The 20018-nt window shown below is 40.6% G+C and overlaps 1 pseudogene; it reads left to right on the top strand.

Moving 5' to 3' along the window:
- Window positions 1-16579: 16579 nt before the first annotated feature.
- Window positions 16580-18682, top strand: LOC118019613 (annotated as a pseudogene).
- The last annotated feature ends 1336 nt before the right edge of the window (window positions 18683-20018 follow it).

Below are 20018 nucleotides of genomic sequence, written 5' to 3'. Positions count from 1 at the left end.
AGGCCAATTTAGCCAGAACCCTCCTTACCTCTGATGTTTTCTCTTAGTAATTTTCCATCCATTGACCACCACCCCTCTCCTCCCCCTCCTTTGCTATAAATTCCCACTTACCCATGCTGTATTCACAGTTGAGCCCAATCTCTCTACCTGACTAAAATCCCATTACAGTGGTCCTTATACCTATCTGAATAAAATCAGCCTTGCCATCTTTAATAAGTGTCCTTGAATAGCTTCTTTCTTCAACAATACCCAAGTATTTCAGGAGGCTACATGCTGGTTTCACTCTTGGAGTTCCCCAAATTTCCGGAACCTCTTTCTTTTGGAATTGTCCTCAGAATCAGTTTGACAGCCATGCAGGAAATTCTTTAGGTATTTATAGTCACAGGACTTGCCTTTTTCTCAGCTCAACTGTTTTCTCATTTCCTACATGAAATCCCCACTTCATCCTACTTAGTTCTGCCATCCCATCCTATCTCCCTTTCCCAAACCCGTGCCTCTCATCTGAGAAATGCCAAACTACTTAAGTCTACAGGAAGAGAGGGAGTGGGGGGCCCTACTGTTGCCAGCATGAGCGAGACCCCTTGAAAGAGCAGGGGTGTTTTGATTGTAATAGATCAGGGAGCATGTAATCTGGATTTCATGAATTATTTTGCTCCCTCCTTTAAGTGGAAGTAGGAATACAAATAGAAGATAAAATTATCTCCAGTACTGGGCAAATATAAACTCCCTCCTAGAGAGCTTTTGTCGCTGACCTCATTGTCTTGGGCTGTACAAGATTTTGGCAAGAAGAAAAACAAAACTATGTTTGGATCCATCCAAACATCTTGGATTCCCAGAACTCCCTAGTCTATTGTGCTCTGTGGCTGAAACAGAGCATTTTGGTGAGAAATCCCTTGATTTTTCCCACCTCTAAGAGTTTGTCATACCTTGATATTTTCTTTTTTCACTCTATAAAAAGATCATTCAAAAATGCCTTCTTTCTCTTTTATTTATACATGGATGGTGGATTGATATTTTTCCCCCAGTGAAACTTCATTTTTCTGATTATATCATATATGCTAATTTTTAAGAATTAAATACAAAAAATGTAATGAAAAGAAGAAAAAAAGTGGAAAAGGGAAGTCTGAGTTTAGGAGTCCTCATGTTCTAGAAACAGAACATTTAGGCCTTCTAAGATGTGAAAAGCTTTAAGGGAAACTAGAAAGCACAGAAACAGAATGTATCTAAAGAGAGGAATAATGAAAACTTAATAAATCCAACAGTGATCAGGAAAGATGAAAGGTGCAGAAAAAAGGTAAATAGAAAGTAAACAAGGGCGCCTGGGTGGCTCAGTTGGTTAAGCGGCTGCCTTCAGCTCAGGTCATGATCCCAGCGTTCTGGGATCAAGTCCCACATCAGGCTCCCTGCTCAGCGGGGAGTCTGCTTCTCCCTCTCCCTCTGCCTGCCTCTCTGCCTGCTTGTGCTCTCTCTATCTCTGTCAAATAAATAATAAAATCTTAAAAAAAAAACAAAAAAGGCATAAATAAATAATAGGCTATCAATAATAACATTAACTGCAAATGGGTTAAACTCACCTGTGAAGAATAATTTCCATTATGATTTTTCCAGAAGCACTTTAATCTTTTGTTTTTATTTTTTTATTTGGAGGGGAGGGGCAGAGGGAGAGGAAGAATCTTAAGCAGGCTCCATGCCCAGTGCAGAGCCTGATGCAGGGCTGATCTCACAACCCTGAGATCATGACTTGAGAGGGAATCAAGAGTTGAATGCTTACCCGACTGAGCCATCCAGGTGCCCCATTCTTTTGATAATCTCCTTTGCAAACTAAAAATAACTAATTTCCAGTGAGCTAGAGCAGACCACTGGACACTTCTTGCCACCTTGACCCACTCAGTTGCCCTTCACTTGCAACAGCCCTCTACCCACTTCTTGTTGTCTTTTTAAAAATTATTTATTTGTCACACAGAGAGAGAAAGAGACAGAGAGACAGCACAAGCAGAGGGAGAGGCAGACAGAAGGAGAAGCAGGCTCCCCGCTGAGAAAGGAGCCCGATGTGAGACTCGATCCCAGGGCCCTGGGATCATGACCCGAGCCTAAGGCAGACGCTCAGCTGACCGAGCCATCCAGGTGTCCCTCACTTCTTGTTGTCTTAAGTACACTTCGGAGTTTCTTTGATGGGGGACAGGAGCTGGGAGAGGAGTTTCAGCACCAGTATTGTATACTTTCTGTACCATGTTCAAAATTATTTCAATTGCTTCATTTCTTTACATGTTTATTATTGATTTAATATGCAGTTTGGTTCATTTTCTTCTGTTGGCATTTAATTTTAGGGTTTTGTTTTTTTCTTTTTTATTTAATTTACTTTTTACTTTAAGTAATGGAAATTTTCAAACATACACATAAATAGAGGGAATACTATAATGAATTCCCAACCATGTACCTGCTTCCTACTTCAACAATCAGCAATTCAAGGCCAATCTTGTTTCTTTATATTCATTCCCAGTATCCATTCACTCTTCAATTATTTTTTAAGTAAATCACAGAAACCAGATCATTACATTCATAATACTTCAATATCTATATCTAAAAGTTAAGGATTCTTTTTAAAAACATGACCACAATAGGATTATCCCTACTAACAACACTTATTAAAGTAATCCAATATAAACATTGAATCAGTATTTGAATTCCTCATATATTTTTTCTAATTTGTTTTTAAACAAATATTTCCAAGGTTTAAATGTCAAACTGTATCTCCTCCATTCCATTGCCACCTACCATATAATCATTTTCATTAATTTCTTGTTTATTCCAGGTTCTTACACACACACACACACATGTATACATATATGTTATATGTTATTGTTACATATTCTTTCTTCTTTTATCTTAAACAGCATACTACTATATATAATGTTTTGCATCTTGCTTGGTTTTGTTTCACTTAAGATATGTATCAATCAAGGTCCAACCAGGAGACAGAAACCACACGGGGAAAGTTATTCATATAAGAATTTTTTTTAAGTTTATTTTCTTTTAGTAATCTCTGCACCCACCATAGGGCTCGAACTCATGACCCCGAGATCAAGAGTCACATGTTCTTCCAACTCAGCCAGGCAGGCACCCCTATTAATAGAAGAATTTTTACCTGTAACAGGATTCAAATAACAAGGGATTGGGGGCGCCTGGGTGGCTCAGTCGGTTGAGTGTCTGCCTTCGGCTCGGGTCATGATCCCGGGATCCTGGGATTGAGCCCCCGCATTGGGCTCCCTACTCTGCAGGAAGCCTGCTTCTCCCTCTCCCACTCCCCCTGCTTGTGTTCCTGCTCTCGCTGTCTCTCTCTCTGTCAAATAAATAAATAAAATCTTAAAAAAAAAAAAAAAAAAAAAACAGATAACAAGGGATTGGCTGGTAAGATGTAAAGAGAACCCTAAAAAATACAGAAATAATAGATAGAAGGAGCAGTCACCATCTCTAGGGCTCAGATAGTGTCCAAAGGAAGAGCACCCCCCAGCCAGTGCTGAGATCCCAATCTTGGTGGTGAGGCCTCAGCCGCAGGATGGCAGAGAAGTGTGCCACTGCACCTGCAGAAGCTGCTGGAAACCCACCCCTGGGATACTGGGCAAAGCTCTTCACTGGTAGGCGTCTCACTGGGAGCAACATGCTTAGTAACTGCTGTGGGAGGCCGGGAGAGCTGTTGGCCCCTGGGCGCTTCTGGCCACCAGGCACAGCAGGAGGGGCAAATGCTGCAGGAGCCGGAGGCACTCTCTACAAGACCAGCCAAGGGGGCGCTGGGGGAAGCTGCTGGCCTCATGTACCACTTTCCATTCCCTACCAAGATAAATTGAGAGAGCCTTGGAGGGAAAAAAAAGTCTGAATTAAACTTGGTCTTGCAGCAAGGATCAAATCAAGGTTATGGCTGACACACACATCCTAAAAACCTCTCAACAGTTGAAAGTCTCTTCGAGAAAATACCCAATTAATGTCCTTATGCTCACAAATATCTTCAATGAGCAAAATAGGTGGAGCTAGGGAGACTAAAGATGTGCTTCTCTCCTTGAAGCCTTACAGGCTCAGAGGACTTGAATTGAGACGGGATAGGAGTGCTGGGGCTGAGAAAGAAGATACACGTAGTAAATATAAGTATGTCTGGAAAAGAACTGGGGGTGTGGCTATCGCCACGTGAGGCTGACTGGAATCACACAGGTAAGAAGGCTTTGAGACCATTGTACTACCTGAACTACAAGAGACAGCAACTACTCAAGATTTAAAATAGGAAGCCCCAGCTGTGCACAGATAGCAAGCGGTAAGAAAGCTGCACAAGGAGGGCATACTCCCCAAAGCCCTTTTTAGATGGGGGCGAGGATAATGGAAAAGGAAGAACTTCCCGGAGAGGGAGCCAAGGTCTATGGAGAATAATGGACAATAACAAAGAACAACAATGAACAAAAGCTACTTCCAGGAAGGAGAACCAAGACCTACAGAAGGATCATTTCTCACCCTAAAGGGAGTGTTGTCTTCAGAATGAAAATGACAAAAGACTTGTCATCTTTCACAATGGGAGTGTATATGCTCATCAGTCTCTGTTCTACCCTCTGCCAAATCAAGTTGTGTGATGTACAGAAAACTTGTCCATTTGGGTCACAGATATCAGATCAAGCGGCCACATCTGGACTTCATAAAAAGACTACCACTCATCACCTCTTATTTATACACTATTGTGCACTACCCAGAAATCCTGAGCTTAGGAGTTTAATATTTGACAGGATGGGACTTTTTGGTTTTCTCCATTGGGAAGAAGATGACTGTATTTTGCCTTCAGAGGGGAGCATGAGTTGAATATTTGGTGACCAGTGGTTGTTAATACATTCACCAAAGATTTCTAACTCTCGTAGGCACTGAGTAGGATTGAATTTCCATTTTTTAAAAAAGATTTTATTTATTTATTTGACAGAGAGAGACACAGAGAGAGAGGGAACACAAGCAGGGGGAGTGGGAGAGGGAGAAGCAGGCTTCCCACGGAGCGGGGAGCCCGATGTGGGGCTCGATCCCAGGATCCTAGGATCATGACCTGAGCCGAAGGCAGACGCTTAACGACTGAGCCACCCAGGTGCCCCTCCATTTTTTTCATGTTTGGATGATGCAAAGCGATTAGTTCTGGCCCATGAATTATAAGCAAAACTGAAGTGTTATTTCCAGTCATAGCACTTAATTGCTGATACAAGACCCCTCAAAACTGGATTTACCCCCTGGCATGCCAAGATGGTAACTACTCTTCCGGCTGGGTCTTGGGTGACAATAAGGAACCCCAGGCTGTTTTGTTTTTGTTTTTTTAAAGATTTTGTTTATTTATTTATTTGAGAGAGAGAGAGAGAGAAAAACAGCATGAGAGGGGATAGGGTCAGAGGGAGAAGCAGGCTCCCCGCCGAGCAGGGAGCCCGATGCAGGACTCGATCCAGGGACTCCAGGATTATGACCTGAGCCGAAGGCAGTCGCTTAACCAACTGAGCCACCCAGGCGCCCCCCCCAGGCTGTTTTGTAATGGATGTGTAGCAAGCACAAAAAATAAACCTTTGAGACCCTAATATTAAATCTTAATCTTAAACCAGTGAGATTTGGGCGTTGTGATAATTAAACTGTTGACCCTGACTCCACTCAATCAATTCTAATGAATTCAATCAAATTTAATAAACATAATACATTCTAAAGACTGAAAACCCTCTTAATATCAGGAATGTATCTAAAAACATTCCTTCTTGCAAATGTAATTTCTCAAGAATAAAAAAGTCTTTAACAGATTTACTTTTAAAAATTCTGATTTTCTATAACAGTGTTACCTGTGGAATAACTCAGCTCCAATCACCTAACATCATTTTGTCACTGTTACGGGCAGAATTGTGATCCCCCCTCTGTACTCCCACTCATATGATCAAGGCCTAACCCCAGTGCGTCAGAATATAACCATGTTTGGAGATAAGATCTTTATTTATTTATTTTTTTAAGATTTTATTTATTTATTTGAGAGAGAGAATGAGAGACAGAGCATGAGAGGGAAGAGGGTCAGAGGGAGAAGCAGACCCCCCGCTGAGCAGGGAGCCCGATGCGGGACTCGATCCCAGGACTCCAGGATCATGACCTGAGCCGAAGGCAGTCGCCCAACCAACTGAGCCACCCAGGCGCCCGATAAGATCTTTAAATAGATAATTAAATAAGGTCTTTAGGGTAGGCCCTAACTCAATCTGACTAATGTCCTTATAAGAAGAGGAAATTTGGACACAGAGATGCATACAGAGAAAGATCATGGGAGGACACAGCAAGGAGACCATCTGCAAGCCAAGGAGAGAGAGCTCAGAAGAAGCCATACCTACTGAGGCATTAGACTTACAGCCTCCAGAACTGTGAGAAAATAAATTTCTATTATTTAAGCCTTCCAGTCTGTGGTATTGTGTCATGGAAGACCTAGCCAACTATATAGTCACTCTGTTAAGTATTTAAATTCATAGGTGTGTGTGATCAGTTTAAATTGGATAACATGTTCACCCCTTCGCAGGAGAGTAGGAAAACTTTATTTATATTACCACTAAGATCCCATGTAATAGGAACAGTGCAGTCCCTCCAAAGAAAAAAGAAGGAGGAAGTGGGGCTGAGCAGATTTCCACTAATATTTCATTCATTTGAACATGGACATTCTGTTCCATAACCACAGTTCAATTATCAACATCAAAAAATTTACCACTGATACAATACTATTATCTAATCTGTCATCCATAAAACTACCCAACTATCTCAAAAATGTGCTTTAAAAAAATTTTTTTTAGGGAGGAGGGGCAAAGGGAGAGGGTGAGAGAGAATCTCAAGCAGGCTCCATACCCAGCATGGAGTCTGACACAGAGCTCAATCCCACAATTCTGAGAACACGACCTGAGCCAAAGTCAAGAGTCAGATGCTTAACTGACTGAGCCACCCAGGCGCTCTTCAATAATGTTCTTTTTAAAATAAATTTTTAATTTGGGAATAATTTTAGATTTACAGTAAAGCTTCAAAACTAGTAGAGAGTTCCCATATGCCCCTCACCTATTTCCCCTAGTGTTAACGTCTCATATTATCGGAGTACAACAAAGAAACTAGCACTGTTACATCACTATTAACTAAATTCCAGACTTCATTCATATTTCACTACTTTTTCCACAAATGTCCTTTTTCTATTCGAGGATTCAATCCAAGATATTACACTGCATTTAAACAAACAATGTTCTTTTTAACTGGGGTTTTTTTTTTTTCCAGTCCAGGATCCAAACCAGGATTACCCACTCCATTTAGTCATCATATTTCTTTAGATTCCTTTAATCTGCAACAATTCCTCAGCCTTTCAACATCTTTCATGACACTGATATTTTTTAAGAGTACAGGCCAGTTGGGTTCCTGGGTGGCTCAGTTGGTTGAGCGACTGCCTTCGGCTCAGGTCATGATCCCGGGGTCCTGGGATCGAGTCCCGCATCGGGCTCCCGGCTCGGCGGGGAGTCTGCTTCTCCCTCTGACCCTCTCCTCTCTCATGCTGTTTCTCTCTCGCTCGCTCTCTAATAAATAAATAAATAAAATCTTTAAAAAAAAAAAAGAGTACAGGCCAGTTATTTTGTTGAATGTCCCTCATTTTTGGTTGGTCTGATGTTTCCTCATAATTAGATTTAAGCTATGCATTTTGGGGCAAGTATATCACATAAGCTATATTCTCAGCATTTCATGACAAGAGGCACAATGTTGACTTGTCTCATCATTGGTGATTTGAACTTTGATCACTTGGTTAAGGTGGCATCTACCAGGTTTCTCCCTTGTAAAATTACCATTTTTTCCTTTGTAATTAATTTGCATGGGAAATATCCTGTTTCTCATCAAAAATGTATTAGTGTCTAATAAAATAGAACATTAGCTCTATGAGGGCAAGTATTTTTATCTGTTTTGTTCACTAGTACACATCTAAACCAATGCCTGGTACATAATAGGAGCTCGATCAACATGTTTTTGTTGAAAGAATACTGGATATATGCTTACAATAAGGCCTGACGGCATACACACATTTTATCTTAAAGGGTGGGGGCAGAGGGTTGAGGGGAAAAGGTCTAAAAAATCCTGCAAAAGAGAAATTATCTCAAACCTGGTCTGGGAAAAGGGCTTGTTTTTGTTTTGCATAATTCATGGGGAAAATGATCATTCTGGGATAATTCTCAGAAGAATGATCATTCCTAATAAGAAATTTTAACATGACTTTAATGGAATTAAGACTTGTAGAAACCAGTCGTTTCCCCACCTTGATGCCTCTCAGATATACTCTTTTTGTAGCTAGCCAAAAATGATTATGTAATCCATCTCTTTTCCACTTATAAAGTCTTTTCCCTAAGTGAAACTTGAAATTCGCCTCTTGCCAACGTTCCTTTATAGCAAGACTATAAAAAAAAACAACAAAAAACAAAACACACACACACAACACACAACAAACTTTGAGGGGGCCTGGGTGGCTCAGACGTTTAAGCACCGGATTCTTGATTTCCGCTCCGGTCATGATCTCAGGGTCCTGGGATTGAGCCCTGTCTCTGGCTCCACGCTCAGCAAGGAGTCTGCTTCAGGATTCTCTCTCTCCCTCTGCCTTTCCCCCCTGCTTGCTCTCTCTCTCTCTCTCTAAAATAAATAATCTAAAAACAAAACAAAACTTTGAAAACATACTCATAATTAGGCTGCCTGAAACAAACAAAAAAAACCTTTTTAACAGGGCCCTAATACATTAAACAGATTATATTTTTAAATTATTTAAAATAAAACGTATTTACGTTATTCCTGGGTTACTCAAAGAAGTTTGTTTTTAAAAAGAAAATGAAAGAAGAACTCACACTTGGCCATAGTCTGTTTTCATAAATTACTCTTTTCTATTTGCCGTGCGGATATGGCATATATTTTCTATATGTCATGTCTACATTAATACATAAAAATTACGTACACATTTCCCTTCAGTATAACCAGGGCTCTTCCATGAAGCTCAAAGGCCACCAAATCAGAAATCTCCACCAGGTAGTGAGGCTTTCCGGACAAAAGCTCCACGAGCCACGTGGGAAACGTTGTCTCAAGCGGATTCCCCCGGAAGACCCTGGGAAACTGGGCGGGTCGCTACTTCCGCGCACGCGCAGCGGGCTATCAGGAAGTGTCCGAGTTCTCCGGCTTGCTCGGGTGTCGAGTTGCCGGTGACCGTGAAGGGCTGGAGGGACCGTTGAAGAGCAAAGGCCGGCTTGTTGGTTCATTCAAAAGAAGTAAAACTATAGGTAAACCCTCTGCACGGGACCATTTGGCTCAGAGAAAGCCGAGGAAGGGCCGGGCTCCCACTGCCCTGGGTGGAGCCCAGGTCTGGCTGGGGTGTGGCGGGTCAGTGCGTCGCTCTGTTGTAGGTGCTGTGCACTGCGTAGGGAGCCCACGCCTGGGCATTGAATTGAATCTAATCTCGTTCCAGGAGCCTTTTGACTCGCAAACGGTAGTAAACCCCCTCAAGGCGGCGGGGACGAGAACCAGTATACCCCGTGCCAGGCACTGTTAAGCACTTTTCAAAGAGTATGGCATTTATTTATCATGGTTGCTCTGCGATGTAAGTGTCCTCATCGTTTTGGAGAGAGATGCGGAGTTACCTGCTTAAGATCACACAGCCAGTAAGTGGAAGCGATAGTATTCAAACGTGGAGCACTTTTACCTGAAAGTTCTTTTTGTAACGTAGTACCCTGCCTAAAACAAAAAAGTTAGTTTGCATTGTTTCTGAGGAGTGAGTGCTAAGTGAATTTCAACTTGTGATCACTGCTTTTTGAGAGAACTCTTGGTGTCCCTGCACGAAGACGGTGTAATTGAACTGTGGGCTCCTCTTGCCTATTCCTGCCTGTTTCAGTTTCCAGCAGCCTTGGTTAAAATCCACACAAGGCCAACTTGGGGCCGCAGGTGATGGTGAGTTTACAGACTTGGGGCCCAACGTGAAGGTTCCAGTTGGAGGGTTGCTTGTCTGTCAACCAGTCCATCTTTTCTAGAAGAAGGAAAGGGGGAGGAGACTCTCTTGAACTGTGACTTTTTATCCCATTTTAGGAGAGACAGGAATCAACGTTTGTCCTGCTTATCTAGTGAGAGTAGGGCTTGACTCAAGGCATTCCATGTGAGTGCCTTCAAGGACTTTGTCAGTAGAGGTATCCTAAGTATTTGAGGAGAGAGGTGAGAATTACAGAAAAACAGAGAGTTGGGTGTATGTGGTCAGGCCCCACAAGAAAAGGAAACTCGCTTGGAGGAGGAGGAGGATATGATCAAGGAAAGGAAGAATCAAGAACTACTACCAAAAGAAACTGTTTCTTTGCTAAACACATTCTCTCCTCCTCTCTGCATCTGCCGCCCCTCCCTTTGTCCTTGTCTCCTTCCCTCTCCCTCCCTCTCTGGGCTCTCACAAACACACATTACCACAGATGTGTTCCCTTCATTTCCTATTAGTCCATTGGATCTTCCAGAATTAGGCTGGCTCCATACCATTTGTTGTTACATTTGCCTTTTGGGGACACTGATTCCCTCTCTCCCCTTACCTAAATGCAGAAATACTTTACAGAGTAATCAATGACTGGTAGTCCTAGAAGGTCTTTTAAGAATCTTCTAGCTTCTTCATTTTAAGAAGGAATGAAACTAGCCCAGAGATGGCCATTGAGTGCCTGCAACCTCACAGCTTGTTAATGGCTAAGTCAGGCCCAAATCCAGTCTTTAATTCCCAGAATGTTGTTCTTTTTCCTGCCTCACAGTTCCTTGGGGCCCAAGGTGCTTAATAAGTTTCTTTAGAAAATGCATAGCAAGGAGAAAACCAATACTAAGAGAGGTTTATCCATCAATACACTCAGCAAACATTTGCTAAGTATCTGTTGTGGACTGAACACTGTTCTAGTGTTTGGTATACCACAGTCAACAAAACAGAGCTTTTTTTTTTTTTTCATGGAAGGAAATAAATGAAACCCAAATGAACAGGTACATAATCTGTGCTCTGAGGAAAAGGAGTAAGGGTGTCCAGAGTAATGGTGACAGTGAGGGAAGCTATTTTATATGAAGTGGCCAAGAAAAGCCTCACTGCTAAATGACATGGGGAATGTAGAGTGAGCTGTGCAGTATCTGGGTTTTTCCTGGAAGAACTGTCCCAGCAGAAGGAATGTACAGAGATCCTGAGTAATCAACCTCAGTATTTGGGAGGAACAGCAAGAAAGCTGAAGATCTGATCAGGGTGAGCTGTAAGAGAGTGATTGAAAGATTGAAGTAGATGAGATTAGAAGAGGTGGAACCAAGATGGTGTAGGGACTCACAGCCTTTGTATCTTTGTAGATTGTATATGTACAGCTGTTTTTTTTTTATGTGTGTATGTATATAGGTACATATATCTTTGAAAAAGTAATGCATTATAAAAAATTTTGAAAGTACAAGTATAAAAGTTACATATGACCCTGCTATCTCTTTACAACCCTAAATAATAGTTATTTACATTTTGATATATGACTGCCAAGATTGTGTCTGTGTCTGTGTGCATATTTTTTTAAATATGATATATCTCACCAAATACTTTTTTAAAAGGTTTTATTTATTTATTTGTCAGAGAGAGAGCATAAGCAGGGGCAGCGGCAGGCAGAGGGAGAAGCAGGCTCCCTACCGAGCAAGTAACCCGATGTGGGACTCGATCCCAGGACCCCAGGATCATGACCTGAGCCGAAGGTAGACACTTAACCTACTGAACCACCTAGGTGTCCCTGTGTGTATATTTTTTTAAAAGCACAGGGAAGGATCATATTATGTATTTTAATGTACTTTTTTTACCTACAAATATAAATGGAACCTCTTCTAGTAATATCTTCCTATAGCATTTTTTTAAAAATCAACACCATATTAATGGATATTTAGGCTGTTGTCAGTGCTTTCATAGTATAAGCAATGATGTGAAAACATTACTTTTTATCTCTCCTTTGTTTTTAAAAATAATTATAGTTTTACTAAGTGCTTACCATGTGCCATATATTGTTCTGAATGCTTTACATGTATTAACTTAGTTAATCTTCATAAAATCCTATGACATATGTACTATTATTACCAGAATTTTGCAGATAGGAAAAGTGAGCTACAGAGTGGTTAAGGTAACTCTGTCAGGGTCACACTGCCAAGAGGTAGGGTAGCTGAATTTGAACCCAGGCTGCCTGGCTCCCCAGCCCAGGCTTTAATCTTTGCATCCATCCCTTTTTATTTCTTTAGGATTAATTTCTGGGAGAAAAGAAATCACCAGATAAGAAATGAACAGTAAATTATAATAGATCAATAGGGAAGAAATATGTACATCTACCCAAAAGAGAACATCCTTGTCCAAGTTTCCTACTATCATATCAGAATTAAAAGTGGACAAGTTATTGCTTCCAGAATGTGGACTTCCCTGACTTGCAAGTAGCCTTTTCTGTAGCTGGCATATGAGTACTTATTTCTAGGCTGGAAAGGCAGAGAAATCCCCGAAGTCTTGTTTTCATAGATCTGTGTCCTTTTCCATGAGCATCAGAAAATGACCAGTTTCCAGGCAGGACATTCATCCATCCATCCATCTGTCCATCCAATTATTCATTCAAATTTCACTTTGTTTTCTGGTGGATTTGCAGGGACTTATAAGAATCCATATACTGACATGGAAAAGTATTACTATATAAGAAACCGGACAAATATAGATAGACATTTAAATTGAATACAAACTTAGCCTATGTGAAGACCATTGGGTCTGCACACTGTTTGTAATGTTGAGATGCAAATGTGTGCTTAATCTTGGCAGTCATAGAAAAAGGATACCCAATCAGTGAATTCTTGGCCTTGTCCTAGAGAATAAGGTATAACAATTCCACAGATAAAAGTTTGCCTGGCATGGACTGTGAAAGAAAAATTGGGGTATTTATTATGTAGGGGATTTGTGTAAATGCAGTAGCAGTTTTCATATGACCATTGTTTAGTGTCCTTTTGTATAAACAGAATACATGAGACTAAAGCAATGCTCAGTGAACTTAATATTTTCTCTCTTTCCTTCTCTTCCTCTCTCCCTCCCCATATATATGGATGTATATATATCTGTGTATATATACATGTGTGTTTATAGGTATATAGTTTGTATATGATTTTTTTCTCACAAATTTTAATTCTGAGTCAAGTATATAGTAGTTTTTAGTTACTCTGTATAACTTACTGCAAATTCAGAACAATGAACATAATCAGAGGAATTGCTCTGAGTCCCCTCCACATTCCCCAGCGGTACTCACTACAGGTTGAAGATGAATGTGCTGTTACAGGGATCAGTGACATTCCCGGATGTGGCTGTGGACTTCACCCCAGAGGAGTGGCAGCTGCTTGACTGTGAGCAGAGAACCTTGTATTGGGATGTGATGTTGGAGAACTTTAGAAACCTCATCTCAGTGGGTAAGGACAGTGGGTGGTAACTCTTCAGGGGAACTAAGAATATACTCCTAGCGCCCTGCCTTTAGGACTTGTTGGAGGCTGTGGACATTCTGAAGCATTCCTGAGTTTGGCCCTGAATGTTAGTGGTCACAGATTCTTAATCCCCTTTGAGATGACGCATAAACAGATAGAGGGTTTATGCTCCTGCCTCCCAAATGGAGGAGAAGGGTCTTTTCTGTTCTAAAGCCTGTTTGTCATCCTTTCCAGGCCCTGAGACTCAAGGAGACAGACCTGAATTGTGAGGTAGTCGTTTGTCTCTAGCACTTGGTCTCCAGTTCTGTGTTGTTTCCCATGAACAGGGGGCCCAGTTACCCAAACAAAAGCGATCTTCAAGGCAGAGCAAGGACAAGAGCCATGGATGGGGGAGGGGGAGAACCCACGTTGGCGCCATCCAGGTGAGTGAAAGAAAACCAGGCAGATGGGAGTCTTTGGAATTGAGATTCCAGTCGGTCAGTGAGGGACAGGTCCCTCTGAAGCAGCTCTTTCAGGAAGCCCTTCTTAAAAGCCACACAGCTTTGGAAGTGACTGGGTCCACTTGACATAACATCGTCAGATCCCCAGATGACACCTTCACTCACTCTGCTCACATAGCTACTCTTTCTCTTTGCTCAGCTTTTGTGTGGAGGGAGGGCCCTCTCCTCTCTGCCCCGGCTCCTTGCACTGCCTGTTCCATGGAGGTCCTTGCTTTGTTCTCTTAATTCCTAAAATCTTTGTTCTTCTTTTTTTCCTCAACATGAGCACAGATCTTTTCCATACATCTGGTTCTTATAAGGTAATCAGATCATATAGATTTGAGAAATAAGGAATGAGCTAAGAATCTAGAGTGTTGCACTAATATTCCCTCTTAATGGAAGGGAATCAAATTTCAGAAATAATGAAGAACCATCTTCTTCCCATTTTCGCTAACATTATTGTATCAGTGGACTTAGCGTTGTAAGGATTTGAGCTCAGCAGTGATGATGTTACACTGGGCAAGGTGTGGCATCATGGTAACAATCAGAATTGACCTACTTGATCGTAAACTATATAAAGGCAAAGGTTGCTAAAAACTAGAAGTCTTCTGTTTCATGTCCCCAGAGTTAATAGAAGTCATTAAGTGTGGAAACCAAAATGGGAAATTTGAGTTGAAGCGTGTGGTATCATGGGCAAAGCAGGGTTCTGGAGACTTATATCTGGGAGATTGAAAGAGGTTATAACTAAAAAGCCATTTTCAGGACAAAGTTGTATCAAGTGGTGGAAATAACTGATGATAGATGCAAAAGGAATTTATGTCTGGTCATTTTTTTTAAAAAGATTTATTTGAGAGTGAGAGAGAAAGCGCGAGTGGGGGGAGGGACAGAAGGAGAGGGAGAGAGAATTCCTAAGCAGACTACCTGCCCCTCCCCCCCCGAGTGTGGAGCCCGATGGAGGGCTCAATCCAAGGACCCTGAGATCATGACCTGAGCCTAAATCGAGTCAGATGCTTAACCGACTGAGCCACCCAGGTGCCTCATATATGTTTGACTATTTTAAATACCTCATCTGAGTGGAATCTTGCAGTATTTATCCTTCTGTGACTGGCTTATTCACTTAGCCTAATGTCCTCAGGGTTCATTCATATAGCTTATGATGGATTTCCTTCTTTTTAAAAGTACGTATGTCACCTGGGTGGCTCAGTCATTAAGCGTCTGCCTTCGGCTCAGGTCATGGTCCCAGGGTCCTGGGATCGAGCCCCGCATCGGGCTCCCTGCTCCGCAGGAAGCCTGCTTCTCCCTCTCCCACTCCCCCTGCTTGTGTTCCCTCTCTCGCTGTGTCTCTCTCTGTCAAATAAATAAAATCTTTAAAAAATAAAAAATAAATAAAAGTACGTATGTATATGCTATATTTTCTTCATACCTTTATCTGTTGATTAACATTAGATTATTTCCAATTCTTGGCTATTGTGAATAATGCTGCAATTAACATGAGAGTGTAAACATCTCTAGGAAATCCCGTTTTCAGTTTTCTGATAAATGCCCAGAAGTGGGATTCCTGGATCGTATAGTGGTTCTATTTTTTATATTTTGAGGAAATTCCATACTGTTTTCCACAGTGGCTCCATCATCTTACATTACCAGCAACAGTGCACCAGGCTTTGCCGGTACTGGTTATTTTCTGTTGTTGTTGTTGTTTTGTAATAGACATCTAACAGATGCAAGGTGTGATCTTACTGTGGTTTTGATTTGCATTTCCCTGATTAATGATATTGAACATCTTTTCATACCTGTTGACCATTTATGTCTCCTTTGGAGATAGGTCTATTCAAGTCCTTTGCCCATTTTTTTTGCTGTTGACTTGTGGGGGTTCCTTATGGATTTGGGATATTAACCTCTTATCTGATAAATGTTTTTAGAATATTTTCTCCCTTCTGTAGGTTGCCTTTTCACTCTGCCGATTGTTTCCTTTGCTGCACAGAAGCTTTTGAATTTGATGTGGTCCCACTTGTCTATGTTTGCTTTTGCTGCCAGTGCTTTTGGAGTCCTGCAAGAAGTCTTTGCCAAAACCAATCACATGAAGCTTTTCCCCTATGTTTTCTTCTAGGAGTTTTATAGTTTCAGGTCTTTTTTTTTTTTTTTTTTAAAGATTTTATTTATTTATTTGAGAGAGAGAGACTGAGAGACAGAGCACATGAGAAGGGGGAGGGTTGGGAGGGTCAGAGGGAGAAGCAGACTCCCTGCCGAGCAGGGAGCCCGATGCGGGACTCGATCCAGGGACTCCAGGATCATGACCTGAGCCGAAGGCAGTCGCTTAACCAACTGAGCCACCCAGGCGCCCTATAGTTTCAGGTCTTACATTTTAAGTCTCTAATACATTTTTGTATATGGTGTAAGATTAGGGTCCATTTTCATTCTTTTACATGTGGATGTCTAGTTTTCCCAGATATCAGCCATTAGTTGGAGATATCCTTTCCCCATTGTGTAGTCTTGACTCACTTGTTGAAGACCATATAAGCATGGGTTTATTGCTGGGCTCTCTCTTCTGTTCCACTGATCTATATGTCTGTCTTTATGCCAGTACCATACTGATTTGATTACTGTAATTTGGTAACATGGTTTCAAGTCAGGAAGTGTGAGGTCTCCTGCTTCTTCTTTCTCAAGAATGTTTTAGCTGTTTGAATCCTTTGTGGTTCCATATGAATTTTAGAATTGTTTTTTCTATTTCTGCAAAAAATGCCATTGGAATTGCATTGAATCTATAGATCACTTTGGTTAGTATGGACATTTTAACGATATTAAGTCTTCTAGTCCATGAACACAAGATGTCTTTCCATTTACTTGTCTTTAATTTCTTTCAGCAGTATTTTGTAGTTGTCAGTATACAAGTCTTCCACCTCCTTGGTTAAGTTTATTCCTAATTGATTCTTTCTGATGCTATTGTAAATAGGATTGTTTTCTTAATTTCCTTTTTGGATTGTTTTAGTGTATGGAAACACACAGATTTTTGTATGCTGACTTTGCATCCTGCAACTTTGCCAAATTTGAGTATTAGCTCTAATAGTGTTTTTTTGTGGAATCTTTAGGGTTTTCTACATATGAGATCATATCATCTGTGAACAGAGATATTTTTATGTCTTCTTTTCTAGTTTGGATACCTTTACTTCTTTCTTACCTAATTGGTCTTGCCAGGACTTCAGGACTATGTTGAATAGAAATGGTCAGAATAGGCATCCTTGCCGGCATTATATACTTCAAATTTTTTTCTTTTTATAACATGAGATTGGAAAGAGTAACTGGGAATATTTCATTTTACACCTTTTTAGAAGTTATCTGCTTACTCAGTGATGCACTAGAGAGAGAGGAGGGAAGCAAAGACAATTTTTTGAACCAAGATATGCTCACCTTCGAGAAAACACTGACCAAGGAGAGAGTCCAAAATTATAATCTGAGTATAAAATATATTTCTTTAAGACAAACACAACGTGGGGTGCCTGGGTGGCTCAGTCAGTTAAGCGTCTGCCTTCAGCTCAGGTCATGATCCCAGGGTCCTGGGATCGAGCCCCGCATCGGGCTCCCTGCTCCGCGGGAAGCCTGCTTCTCCCTCTCCCACTCCCCCTACTTGTGTTCCCTCTCTCGCTGTGTCTCTCTCTGTCAAATAAATAAATAAAACCTTAAAAAAAAAAAAAAAGACAAACACAACGTAAATGTGAGTCAAATGGAAAGAGTCTGCAACCTAATTCACACTTGCTCAGTTATAATAAAAGTTATATCCGAGAAAACTCTTATGAATACAAGGAATGTGGAAAAGCCTTCAGAAACAAGTTTTGTCTCATTAAGCATGAAAAAAAGCCTACAAGAAAAAAAAAAACCTTTGGATGCCCTGAATGTGGGAAAGCCTTCCAAAAGAAGTCTTGCCTCATTAGACATGAAAAGAAACATACAAGGGGGAAAAAAAAAACCTTTGAATGCAATGACTGTGGGAAAGCCTTTAACAGTAAGGGACACCTTATAGCTCATCAAAAAATTCATAGTGGAGAGAGGCCCTATGTATGCAATGATTGTGGGAAAGCGTTTATGCATAAAGCACAACTGGTGGTCCACCAGAGACTCCACGTGGGAGAGAAACTTACGAATGCCATCAGTGCGGGAAGTCATTCACTTGGCACTCCTCCTTTACCCAACATGTGAAATCGCATACATTTGAGAACTCATTTGAATGTAAAGAATGTGGGAAAACCTTCAGGTACAGCTCATCCCTTTATAAACATTCTCGAATTCATACAGGAGAGAAACCGTACCGATGTAGAGAATGTGGCAAAGCCTTTGCAGACTTCTCAGTGCTAGTCATGCATCAGAGGATTCATACAGGCGAGAAACCCCATGGGTGTACTAAATGTGGCAAAGCCTTCATCAAGAAGTCACATCTCCTTAAACATTACTTAACTCATACAGCAGAGCAACAAAACAAACGTAGTGCTTGTGGGAAATCTTTTAACCAGAAGACTCTCATTCTCCATCAAAGGAGTCATAAAAACAGGGAAGCTGTGTGAATGTGGGAAAACTTACAATTAGTTAGCCTTTTAATAAAGCGGCAAAGAATTCATCATGAGAAAAACTCTATCAATTGGATAGATATGGAAAAGCATGTTCTGAAATTCATATTCTGTAATACTACTAATTTTATTGAGAAGATTATAGAAAATTTTGAGTTATAAATTGACAATTTTACTGTATAGCATAAAACGAGGAAGTTGTAAAAAATTTAAAAATCAAGGCATCAAGCTGACTATAATTACATATATGTACTGCCCTGGTTTACGATTGTCATACAAATTATATACATACAATTAATGCATTGCTTAATTTTGTATAACCATAGGTTTGAAATACATGCTAGGCACTTACACAAAATTTTATCTGTTATGGTGATGGTTACACAACTTTGTGATTGTACTTAATGCCAACGAATTGTACACTTAAAATGGTTAAAATAGTAAATTTTATGGAGTGTATATTTTATTGTAATAAAAAATGTATAAATAAAACTCTCAACCAGGATTATGTCTGGTAAACAGCATCATTGTCTCTTCAAACCTAAAATCACCATATGCAGGCTGGCCAATTATAAGTGAAATCGTACGGCTTATTTTATAGACCATTTCGTGGCACCTGTGTAAAGCTGTGGCACCTGTGCCCGAGCCTTCTGGAGCCTCCTTTTAAATAATAGAAGTTAGGGACAGTGATGAAGTCTTGTACTGCCTCTGCTCAGCTGAGGACATTGGATAATATGTTTTCTTGTCTATGCAGAACACCAAAGTGTGTGTGTGTGTGTGTGTGTGTTTAATCCTGATTAACTAGTCACTGAAGAAAGAAAGCAGCTGTGTTTCATACTCTAAGCACTTAGTACAGGAAGAGAGGCATTTCTTCAGGTAAATAGTCATGTAAATAAAAGCCATCCTATTTCCCTGGCACAGGTACATAAGTAGGAGTGAACCTAGCTCAAGTAGCTTATAACTGGGGTACTTTGTTTAGAAAAATTAGGCGGCATGATACTTTGCAGAGACTTCTGGAAGAAAATTATTACTTTCTTGTTTTGGAAATTGATTTAGCGATATCTCAGGCTTGTTTGGAAGTTTCTGGGTGACTAGCCTAGGTGTTGCATCAAGCTATTTGAAAAGCTTTTCTGCTTTCATGAGCTGCTTGGCAGCTATTTTATAATTTGACATTATGTAAATTCTGTGTTTTCTCTTTTAAAACACATGAACCAACAATGGTTTAAGTGGAAATTTTATATTTCACTTTAAATGTTCATTGATAATGTAAAAAAGTCTTTAAACCCTTTCTTTGGTGGTTGTAAGGCTTATACAGCATTGAGCTTGAACCTAAATTCACCAAATCAGGTTTTCTCTTGCAAGCCTAAGTTTTTGGATTAAACGTATGAACTTGGAATTATTTTTCTTTCTTGAGCATTTTTGTAGGTGGTGATGGGTGAAGACTTACGCATGAGAATGATTTTCAGAATATCCATCAGATCTAAGTTAAGCCTGTCTC

The sequence above is a fragment of the Mirounga leonina genome, unplaced genomic scaffold (genome assembly GCF_011800145.1).
Source record: "Mirounga leonina isolate KUSES-001 unplaced genomic scaffold, KU_Mleo_1.0 Mir_173, whole genome shotgun sequence".
In the NCBI taxonomy this organism is placed as follows: Eukaryota; Metazoa; Chordata; class Mammalia; order Carnivora; family Phocidae; genus Mirounga; species Mirounga leonina.
This window is presented reverse-complemented; position numbering and strand designations above follow the sequence as displayed.